At 40.3% G+C, this 12,415-nt stretch overlaps 1 protein-coding gene across 1 annotated transcript in view; it reads right to left on the reverse strand.

The window, feature by feature from the left end:
- The window catches only part of LOC117535945 (trinucleotide repeat-containing gene 6A protein-like), a 47,148-nt gene extending 35,397 nt beyond the window's left edge, over window positions 1–11,751 (reverse strand). Inside the window, 3 exon segments of the mRNA XM_034200623.1 lie at window positions 1,101–1,199; window positions 9,263–9,314; window positions 11,542–11,751. The gene's annotated coding sequence lies outside the window, so the exon portion shown is untranslated.
- Window positions 11,752–12,415: the final 664 nt, after the last annotated feature.

Genomic DNA, 12,415 nt, shown 5'->3' on the forward strand with positions numbered 1-12,415 from the left:
TCAAATATAATTAGCCAAAGAAAAACCTCACATTTGAAAAGCTACAATAGAAAGACAATCAAACATATGTATGCTCAAGAGCTGCTGACAACTGGGAGCAAATCAGCATATAGACTGCAGCTATAGTAAAGACACTGTTGAGTACAGACACTGAGTCTTTCAGAGGTACAATGATAACACTTGTGAGGAGGGGGGGAGGAGCCTTCGCGATGATAAATGTCTGTGCCAGTTCACAGTTTGGTACTACTGCGACTTAAACTCTGAACTACTTCTCTGTTTGTAATCCAACAATACAGTAAGAGGGTGAGACTATAGACACAGCAGGACGAGGGCGGAGGAGTGAAAACAAAAACGAGAGAGAGCAACATAAAGACACGTTCAAGGTCAGAGATAGACGCTATCAGAGTTCCTACCTACACTACCCTAGTACTTGCAGCTGTAACATTAGTAGTCTAGTACAAACCGGACTCAATGGAAACTACAAATCGAATGGAAAACACCATTAGGTCACATGGCAAAGCACACCAGCAGCATCGTAAGAGAAAAGCACACGGCACTTCGGGAACAACAAGAGACGGGACCATGCAAGGAAGAAAAAGTATTGGAAAAATAAACATTTAAATATTTTGAAACATGTCAAGGTCTCTTGGCTGCAATGAATAAGCAGTCAAAATAAATAAAAATACGAGTTTACGTCTTGAGCCAAGCAGTTTTTGGAAGTCTTTTGGGAGTTTTATACGGAGCCAAATTGTATCATGTGTTGCCAGAAATGTGTCTCTACAGAAAACTGCAGCACGGATGGTCGTGAAAATATCTTTACCAAGAGAAAGTTCTGAAGACGTGCAATATTAATACCCGCCTTGCTTCGTGGGCAGACTTGCATGTGGTGTTTAGAGAAAAGGGCCTAATGAAAACGGAGTACCAGACTTTTGAGTTTTAGAAGCAGATTGCTCAATTTAGATACAAAGTTGAAAGGAAGTTGCCGTCCTGAAAAGAGCGGATTATAAGACTACGAATCCTCCCAGACAATAACTACGTGATCTACTTTCACGCACTAGAACACACACACACACAGCGCCTGAGAAGCCCTGAACTCTCACCTTTTGACCAGTCCTTGATCTTCTTATCCTCCGTCCTCGTCACAATCTCCGTCTCTCTCTCTCTTCCATCCACTGTTCTTCCCTCTATGGGTATGTTCCCTGTGAACAGGTAAGAAATACCATGACTGACCGATCTAGGCATTTATTTGTTTATTTATAAAAACAGAGGCATTTGTCGTTTATGAAGCACAAAAACAATGATCACTTCAACTTGAAGACATTCAGCTTGGATTAGCGGACATTTTTGTATCAAATCATATCGGATTAAACCAAAATATATTTAACAACTAATCTAATAAAAACAAACATTGGTTAAATCATCTATTTATATTTCCAGTCTCTGGTGTTTCTACTGCATGGTTCGCCAAAGCTCTCCCTAACTCCCTATTCTTTTAATAGCACCTGGTACTTTTATTTTGAAATACCATTTGAACTCAGGTTCAAAGGGAGCTGAGCCAACACTAAGAGCAAACGTTAAAACACTGCTGACCACTGATGAGTCAATGAGCATGGTAACACATTTATTGCACTTTTAAATAGACAAGAAACGTCAAAAGCATTGCATTTTACTACAAACTTGGCCATACACTTCCTGTTTGGTCTCCAATGTGACACCATTTCAAGCAGCGTCACTACAGCCAATAGAATAGGGGAAAAAGGAATAGAGTACCAAAAGTGAGGTGAGCCGTATCATGCAGAGAAAAGAGCATGCTTTTGCTGATATAAGGCCTGGTGACAAAACACCAAGCCTCAATATATAAAATATTGTACTTTACTTTTGGCTGCCATAAAAAATGACCTCCATTTAGTGTGGTATTAGTTTGTAATCAGACTGTGGCTTCTCCCTCGGCGGGTGTAAAGTGTATCTGCGCCGGTCGCAGCGGGTGTGCCATTTAGCCTGCAGGAGAAAGCTGCTGCTAATCCGATAATGGGATTACAGCACCACACTTACCTAAACTATAAACAGAGAGATGTACGGAGACGCTGAACCGGCTCACGGACACCACGGCTGCGCCATTAAATATGTAGTCATCTAGTTCAGTTATATAATTGCACAGTGGCTCATATTCAATATTGAAACAGTGTTGCTATAGCAGCCAACAACAACATCATGATATAGGATTCTGCTTTAAAATGAAAGGTTTAAATGTTCCGAGTATTATCTTCATTAGCAAAGATGTTTCCTATCCTTTTAAAAGGGGACATGTGAAAATGGCATCCCCTATAGAATGCATCAACTCATTACCACCAGTTAAATCTAATGGCAAATGTATCATAAAGCCAGGGGAAAAACGATTGGAAATCACTTAACAGGACACTTACAGTCAGTGATGTGGATCTAAATGCATCGTCCTAGGAACAAATCCATACATCTTACAAACAGCACAGCTGAGCGCAGCCGTGATCAGAGCTGATGCTAAAGCCATGTGTAACCAAAAGACCGTGAACGTGTTTGGGAACCAGTTGGGGACACTGATAAGCTGAGGACTAAGGTGTCTGAAAAAGAACATAGGTATGCGGTTGCTGTCAAAGGCGCATAAGTCAAATAAAAAGAAACAACTACACATCGGGGCTTACAATTCCCTAAGCTAATAAGCGGAAGAATGAGTCCTAAAAGCAGGAGACCAGCCTTTCCATTTCCATCGACTCATACTGAACATTTTGTACGCGGTTTTGCTTGGATTCCTGAAATAAGAAATCATTTGTAATTGTAAAAAGGGAGGTTGTTGACAAGTGACTAAATGACACAGCTAAATGTCCTCACGTGAGAACATTAGCCCCCTTTAGCTTAGCGTGGTGACTGGACTGTGATGTAGTTTGTTTATAGCCTAACGTTAGCTTTTTATTCCTGGCGATTGCAGTTATGCTTCAAAAATCATATAAATGGTGTCAATATGTGGAGATGATCCTGCTGACCAAAACCTGAGAGTAACATAAACAAGTGTTTGTCAAAGATCTTATTTTTTGCTATATTCCAAAATCCCATTGGGAGTCCTTAGCCGCGTTCACACCGAGTACTTTTCACCCGTACTTTTCACATTTAGTTCCGTTAGTACCCCTGATGTCGCGTTCACACCAAAAAAATAACTAAGTGCCGGGAACTTTTCACCCCATTTTTAGCGCCTGCTGAGAGCTGAAAAGGACCACAGTTCTGATTGGCTGGGCAATTGCAAACCACGCCCCGTAAAACTCTGAAATGTTTTGTAGAGCCGCCATTTTATTATCCTCGCATTAGCATTATTAGCATTAGCACAGCGCACCAACGGAGAGAGACTAACAACACAAAATAAAACTCAGAAGGCTTCAGTAGAAGCTGTTGGGACTCCCAGCAGCTTCATCCTAACTCCGGGGACTTCGGGCGGCAGTATACGCCGGGAAGTGGTTTGCGCCCTGCCAGTAAACCCAAAGCAGAAGAAGAAGAAGTGACGTCAGCGGCTTCATTTGCCTAATCCACCCTCAGGGAACTTATTCCGGTGTGAACGCGATCCTAAGTGCTGGGAACTAAGTACAGCAAAGTACTTGGTGTGAACGCGGCTCTTGCGGTGCAAACTTCAGAGTCCGCCTACAGCATCTCTGCACCACTCCATCTGGTCAACAAGTTAATTTACCAGTCTGCCTCATTCGTTATGATCCAACTATAGATGCAAATCCAGTTGCATCCTTACTTTTACCACCACCCTCCCCCCTCAGTTCCCACACTTCCCCCCCCCCCTCTCTCCTTTCTCCAACCATCAAGTGCTCCAGCAGATGGTTCTGGGTTCAACAACAACAGCAGCGCATGGTGGGGGCCCTCCTGGAGTGCACACATACACACTCTACGAAAGCATCTGTTTATGAATGGTCCGACAATTGCCCATCCCCCGACAGCTACAGCTGACTGAGGTGGGGGGGCACCAAGGGGCACCAAGAGTCACCGAAAAGCAAAAGGGATAAAGAAGATCAAGGCAGTGAGAACAGGGGGAGGGAAAGAAAGAGAGAGAAGAGGTAATTGCGTGTTTGATTTATTTTTTTCTTCTATTGACAGGTGGTACAAGAAACTAATAAAAAGAGAAGAAGAATGCCCAACGGCTTATCCAACATCTAATAGTAATTGCATATTAGCCAATAAAAGCAGAATTATATAACCAAATACTTTTTTATGTAAGCGTTTTAGGTCATCTAAAAGGAAGAGGAATATAAAACTCAGTTGTTTAACCTGACCTCAGTCACCTGAGATATGATAAAGGTGGTAACCATGTGTTTTCTGTTGTTAAACCTTTTATATTTGCTAATGAAAAACGACAGTAAATCTCGCCTGTAATGCAACTGCCTTCCCTGTTTAACTGAATGGCCAGGTCCTTCCTGCCTACAGCAGTCAGACTGTATAAAATATGCAAGTCTACTCATGTTACTGTACTTTTGCTGTTGTAATGCCGTATTTGTCCTCGTGGCTGGACAAATAAAGGATTTCTGATTCTGAAATAGTTAGACAAACATTATTCAGTCAGTTTAGCATCTACAAAACTGCGGGAAAATAAGATTTTAACATTATAATCGATTATGAAACATGCATTTTATAAAAACAAAAATATGTGTTAGTAGCTGCCTTGAATGGTACTGTACTGTTGACCAATAGACAAAACTAATCCATCTTTAAAAAGTAACTTTTATTGTGTTGACCTAATTTAACATGGAATACGGCAGCCATTTTTAACACTACGTACAAAATCACCAGACTGATGATACGGTCGCTTTCCAAAAATATCCTATCTCTAAATATGGTCTTTGTTGTGTTTAAAGTAGGGCTGCTCGATTATGGCAAAAATCATAATCTCGATTATTTTTGGCCAATATCACGATTGTTAAAAATACGTTACTTTGAAAACATTCATTTATTGAAAAATGAAAACAGTTGATTACACAGAACTTTAAGTATAATTCAACTGAAAAACCAATACAAAATAATCGTTTTATTTCGATGTTTTCATAATCGTTGCAAGCCAAAATCGTAATTGCGATTAAAATAGGATTAATTGAGCAGCCCTAGTTTAAAGTAGATAAAATAACACCGTGGAGACCTGATTCCACTATTAAGAACCTACTTTTGGGTTTTTCCATCTAACGCAGAGAGGCGGGCTGAGAGGGATACAAAGCAGCAGACGGATGAAAGGTCAGGGAAAATAGTTTAAAAAGAGCATTTCTCTCTTTGTCGATTAGCTTTAGAGTGTCGGCTACATTCAGTAAAAGCTACTTCTTTCCAATGTCTTGTGAGATTCAGTGTAGCACAGATTTTGATGCCACCCACTTGCCTCTCCTGTGAACCTTTTTTCCCGAGGGCTGTCAGGTAAAGCTATATTTGGGTTTGTGAAGAGGTAGAGATCAACAAGCTTTAGACTCCTGCATGCTGAGACCCTGTGGGAGTGTTTTGAACTCCCTGAAGTGAGTCATGCAAGAGACGGTGTATTGATTGCATTCGTAGCCTTTTGGAGGCAGTCGTTTTCAGACACCCCAGACATAAACACACACAGATTGACATGTGCATCCACAAAAACACTCACTGGAGTTCGTCTGTTCCGGCAAAACAAAAGCCAGAGGGTAGTCGCGTGGCTAATTTACATTTATATCACCACATCATTAGCATTCATTTGAATGAGCATGTTCTCACGGAGGCTGAACTCCAGAGGCTCGGTTCAGGAAAACCATCAGTCAATTAGTGAATGACAATAAGTCTCTCAAATCTTAAATAGCCCAACAGCGAGGGCTTTGCGGGGCTCACGTTGCAATATGTGACATGTCCAGCCTGGCTGCATTCATACTCACAAATCATGGTAACTCCAGAAAGGCAAAATGATATTACTGGCTTTAAAAAAAAGAAGCCTTTTAACTTGACTGCTAGCAAAGGACGGTTAGGCAAGTGTGAAAAGAATACATATAAGAAAATAAAACTTCAATTGAAAATTGTATAAAGAGAATTTATAATGGTTTATAAGGAGGAAAATATAAAGTTAATTTTAAAGTAGGTGACTGCATAAAGTGTATATACTAGTGGTGCACGATAATTATCGGTCCGATATTAGGAATTATGACGTCATCCCGGTAAACCCGATAACAGTATTAATAGCCCCGATAATATACAATATATTTTTTGGGTAAAAAAAAGAAAAGAATACTGCGGTGTGGGTGGATTGGGATGAGGGGCGCTTGTTTTTCACTCGGCTCCTCCCGTTTTGCCAGTACTGTGGTATTAGTGGTTTAGGAAGAGGGGAGTTCTTCACAAATCCAGCGCTCCCTAACTCATGCCTGGCTGTGACGTAAATGGTGTGCGGCCGTGAAGCCAGGACAGTAAACAAACATGTCGCCGGTAGTATGGGACTATTTCAAAGTTTGAGAGTTAGATAGTTCGCTTGCTATTTGTATTAACAAATGCAGAAGTTCCACGAGGAGGGAAAAAGGCAACGAGCTATAATACTTCCAACCTGATTAGTCACCTGAAACATCGCCATCGCTACGATGGTGTATTAAAAGCGTACGAAGACGCCTGCGCTGCTAAACTAGCGGCGAATCCAAAGCCAGCTGCAAAGGCACCGGGGCTTTTACCGATCGACGAGGCTTTTGAAAAAGGCAAGAAGTTTGCCAGAGACGACCCCAGGGCTAAAACGATCTCTAACTTCATCATAGAAATGATGGCGCTTGACGAGAGTCCAAACTGTTCTTGGCTTTGTTTTGTTCATAGTAGTAATGCTCATGTCATTGGCTCACTACTAGTCTTTTTTTTACCACCAGGTGTGCAAAAACTACAGGTACATTTAATATATATTATATTATTATCGGTTATCGGTATCGGTCTTGAGACGCAGGAAGTTATCGGTATCGGTTTCAAAAAACCAATATCGTGCATCCCTAGTATATACTATAATAACAAACTGTTCAGAATATTTTAGAGCTTAAAGGTAGGGTAGGTAAGTTTGAGAAACCGGCTCGAGATACACTTTTTGTTATATTCCATGGAATGCTCTTAACATCCCGATAGCAATGAATATCTGAAGTGCTTTGACAAAAAATCCATTAAAAAAAAATATCGTCTGTGGAAGCCGTAGCGCTGTAAAAAGCACGACCAATCATTTTAGCCGGCCCGGCTAAAGTAACTGGATGGCCTACCTGCCTGTCAGCCTTCCATCGGGGCACAAACTGATCTCGTGCCCTCATTGGTCATGTGCGCGTTCGTGTGTGTTGGAGGAGGGGCTCTGTGAGGAAGTGGCAGATTTTCTCCGGTTGTGTATTTTCAAATTCTAGTGCACTCGAGCTGCTTTCTCAAACTTACCTACCCCACCTTTAAATACTAAATTATAAAATTGAAATTTAAGTCAAGTTATGTTTATATCAATATATTAACAGTCTTATTAAAACTTCTTACTTAAAAAAAAGAATTTGTGTTCCATCTTATTTTATTCTTAAATGGTGTGACGGTCATGAATAAATCAAGTTGGCTGTTCCTGAATCTGACAGATTCAATCCCCAAAGCCAAACCCACCATTTACCACCATCATCAGTAAAGGCTTGCTAAACTACATTTTGGGAGTACTACATCTTGTCTGAGCCTGCAAAAGTCAACAGTTACAAGCACTCCTGTTCTTCCGCCTGTTACTGTCTCATGACCCTCTGCAGGTGTGGCTTTACTGATCCGAGGGGCAAAGGTCAACTACCTGATCTTCAACCAAAGTAGCAATGTTGCAACGCCTCAGGAATCTATAGCACTGCAGTATTAAATTCCAAACACATCTCAAGTCGGCTATTTCAGCAGAGTCATTTTATACATTGCTTTAGCTTTCAGCGTGACATAAACCAGTTGTGATATTTATAGACAAGAATGAAAACATGGTGAGCAGGCGGTAATTTGGAGAGCCAAAGTGAAAAGTGAAGCCTCACAGCACATCGCTCTCAAACCAGAAAGGTTTTCATTGTTATGATTACTAATTGACCTCAAGCAATAAACTGGATCTGCAAGTATCTGCGAGCAAGCTAGATGGTGAGTCTGTGTCACGAAACTGAGTCACCGTTGAGCTTTGCTTATGTATACCTTTAGGGCTTCTGAATACGTCAAACAGTTATTCAGTTTTTGCCACGAGGTAAGTAATCCCCACTGCTGCAACAAATGCTACTTTAAGATACTGTGGTTTGCTTTTATAAAGCATCCAGCTAATTATATTTGTAAACGTTGGAACAGGACGCCTTTCAAACATGAAAGTGAAACCACTTTCCAAAAGCTAAAAATTGCAACGGCAGCCGGTTATTTATGGAACAAAACTGAGAGTTTCTGTTGAGATTTGGGTGTATAATAAACCGCTATTGGAAAAAGTGTTTGATTGCGGGAAACTTAGAAATGTTAGAGTGGAAAGTGATTTTGTTTTATAAATGATTTATTAAACGTTAAATAATGTACCACTGTCCGTCAGAAAATGCAATAGAACTGCATATTAAACTTGAATTGTGAACAAAAACCACATCGGAAAAAATGAGCCTACTAAAAAACCGTACAACGCAATTCCCTCACCTTGAACCACAACAAATACATTGCAGATGACGTACCAGGAACTGGACTAAACCAACATTAAAAACAAAACCGTTGACATTTGAACCTTTCTCCTTTGGACAACATCCTGAATGCAGGCAACAACAACATACACTTTGGAGAGGTAAAGAAGGTGAGTTGTTGCACTTGCTCTTAGGTACACAAATGTAAAAACTCTATAGAATATAAACAGATTCAGGATCTAAAAACAGATTAGACGCAGCCCCTGAAGCGGGTTGCTGAACTAGTTGTGGTCCACGGCTCTATTGTGTGCCTGCAACTCACTGTATGGACACAATGAGCTGCACAAACACCTCTCCGCACACAAAACATCAGGACTCCGGCTTCTCATTTAGCAATTTTAAAACAGCAAAGCTTACTCAGCACAATGCGGCCTAGACTAACCTAGACCCTCCAATTCAATTCAAACGGAACTGCATGTGCTTGCATAAGCAGCAGCTGCCCATCCCCTGTCCCCCTCACAAACACGTACATACGCACACACACACCTTTAGTATCCCAACACACAGAGAGCATGCCATCATATAAAGCAAAGCTGCTCCAAAAGGTGATATAAATAAATGAACACATCAATGTGAAGATTGACACTCACCTGTAATGATGCTTTAGCTTCTTTGGTGGCAACAGCTTTCAATTCCGAATCTCTGAAAGACAAAGATTTGAAGGTTAATCTTTCAGCTATAAATCAAGATTTACCTGAACACACACACGTTAACAAATAAAAGATAGTTTGCATGTGGGCACCTCACACTTGTATTGGTGTACTGTGATTAAACAACACGTTGTAAAAAAATAAAAACTACTACATATCATTTTAGGCGCTTACCCAAACAGATGCTAAACCTGGCATAGTAAACTGGACTCTATTAAAATGTCACAGATTAATTATTGATGGGAATACGGCATTACAACAGCAAAAGTACAGTAACATGAGTAGACTTGCATATTTTATACAGTCTGACTGCTGTAGGCAGGAAGGACCTGGCCATTCAGTTAAACAGGGAAGGCAGTTGCATTACAGGCGAGATTTACTGTCGTTTTTCATTAGCAAATATAAAGGTTTAACAACAGAAAACACATGGTTACCTCCTTTATCATATCTCAGGTGACTGAGGTCAGGTTAAACAACTGAGTTTTATATTCCTCTTCCTTTTAGATGACCTAAATGTAGCGCAATGCACCTCACTCACAAAGTATGCAAGGACAAGTACACACAAACAGAGACTCGTCAGTACTGTATTGAAAGTATTTCAACTTGTTGATGTGGAAATGCAGGCTGAACTGCATAACAGAGTAATGCACAACCAAAGTCCCCTTTAGCTCAGGCTCCACAAGGTGAATATTGTGTGTGTTGGTATTTCAGTGGTGAAATGTAACAAAGCACATTTATGCAAATACTATACTTAAGTAAAAAATGTATGCACTTGTACTTTACTTGAGTGTTTTTACATTATGCTACTTTTTACTTCACTACATTTTCTAGGCAAATATTGTACCCGTTACTCCACTACATTTATTTTACATATTTAGTTACTAGGTTATCGATACAAAATATAAATCAACACATTGTTATTATAGGTTAAGCTACCCAGTAGCGTATAAAGTAATTCAAATAGAACAATATAATGTAAATGATATGGTGCTTGAAATGGCCATTTTGCATAACGCATACTTTAAAGTATTTTTATGCTAATACTTATTTTGAATGCAGGACTTTTACTTGTACCCGAGCCTTTTTACACTGCAGCATTGTTACTTTTACTTCATAATCTGAGTACTTCTTCCACCTCTGATGAAAATTACAGATAAAGTGAGTGTTTGTGGGTCAGAGTTACCGGGTGCTGATCGGCCATTATCTCAGCTGTTGCCTGACTTGCAGCTTAACCAACATGGCTTCTCTCGAGCTGGTGTTTTTCCAGCTCAGCCAAGACCAACAATGCATCAACATGGCATCTAATTACAGTCGATGCAATTAAATTATTAAGTGCTTTAGTTGTTTTTGCAACGTCGTCAAGCTGGTGTAAAAAGTTAGGTGACTGCAAAACTAGCAGAGCGGAGGTCTGGTGTTGACTAACCAGCTGCTCTGTGTTTCTGCCGATAGAGGGTGTTAAACACGAAACACAACTCTGCAGCTTTACAATTGTATCATAAATTGTATTTAATGTTATCATTTACCGCCAACTGTTAAATGTATTGTGATATTTGAGTAACGGTGCCTCGTATGCAAGTCACCAAACAGCGGTTAAATCCGTCACTTTCACCAACGGGCAACCTGCGTCGTCAAATTAGCATGACTGCTAATGCTAGCTACAAGAGCTAACGTTACGAAGCGGCTAGTTAACGTACCCTTTCCCCCCCAATGTAGCGCAATTATGATATTCTAATAAACGCAATGTTACATTAAACCCATAAGCAATATTAGGTTACTTATGAACCCATTTGTAGACACGTTAGTATCGAACGAAATACATATGTTCTCTCTTTGACAGATATGTGCGCACAACCGGCGAGCTAAGGTTAACCAACGCTCGTACTAGTTAGCGTTAGCATTAGCATGAAGCTAACCTGCCCACAAATACAACGGTCTGTTTGTCCCAGACGACAGGCAAACAAACACTTATCCTGGCGTATCAGCGGATGTGCCTACCATTTAAGTTTCCAAGCTGCAATGCAACCCGAACAGGAGGCCAGCTATGCTAACTGCACAGGAGGCTAGCTACGTAGCTTAGCCCAGTCATGGCTAACCAAACAACAGCGGCAGATCAACCACCAGTCCCCGGTCTCCCTGCTCAGGGCACTCTGCGTACATTTGCTCGCCACAAAGAAAAATGAGGTCGTCTGGTCAAGGAAACATCGTCAAAAGAACCTTACCTCATTGAAGTATAAAGTGCAACCGAGTGGAAAGGAAAGCCGGCTGTAAGGCTAAAAGAATTTCAACGCTTTTTGCAGCATCTACGAGGGTAGGCATTCGTCCTGCATGATCGCCATTTTCTTAACTCGCTGCTGGCTAACCTTCTTTCGATTGAGCTCTGCTTTCCCCTCCTCTCTCTCTCTCTTCTCTCTCTCTCTCTCTCTCTCTCTCTGACTGATTCTGGAGGGGGGAGCAGGAAACACACTCACCACTTCCTCTGACTGAGAAAACCAAACACAGCAGAAGGTAGGTAAATTGTATCGACAGAAGAGTAAAAGTGTGTAAAGCCAAGCATGTCAGCAATGTTTAAGGTAAGCAGTCCCTTCGAATTGATTAACCAATTAGAAATGTTATCATATCATGTTATCATGTCATCACACCTAAAACCATAAACACTTAAACGTATTTTATTTATGTTATTATTTTTAATTTAACATTGAAGTATTCCATCAGATTTTTTTAAACAAGGGATAAACTATGTGAACAAAATATGATAACCATAAATCATCTTCCATTAGGCCTATACAGGATAGGTATCTGACTGGCACATTTTAGATATACTCTTCCAAGGCCATAGTCAGAGCTTTTTATAAAATTAGGGCCCTAAAACCCTCATATCAAGAAACTAATCAAAAAGTACAAAATGTCCTAAATGATTCCAACAATTGTTTATTATACTTGTTGTACATATTAATTCATAACCTGATTTTAAACTGCCATGAATACAATGAAGAGACTGGTAAACGTATTCTTTGATTCATTTTAAAGTAGTTAAATGTAAACATATTGAGTCTGAAATACTGGATTACCCACAGTTAATTGTTTAATTAGATA

This window comes from Gymnodraco acuticeps, unplaced genomic scaffold (genome assembly GCF_902827175.1).
Source record: "Gymnodraco acuticeps unplaced genomic scaffold, fGymAcu1.1, whole genome shotgun sequence".
Lineage (NCBI taxonomy): Eukaryota > Metazoa > Chordata > Actinopteri > Perciformes > Bathydraconidae > Gymnodraco > Gymnodraco acuticeps.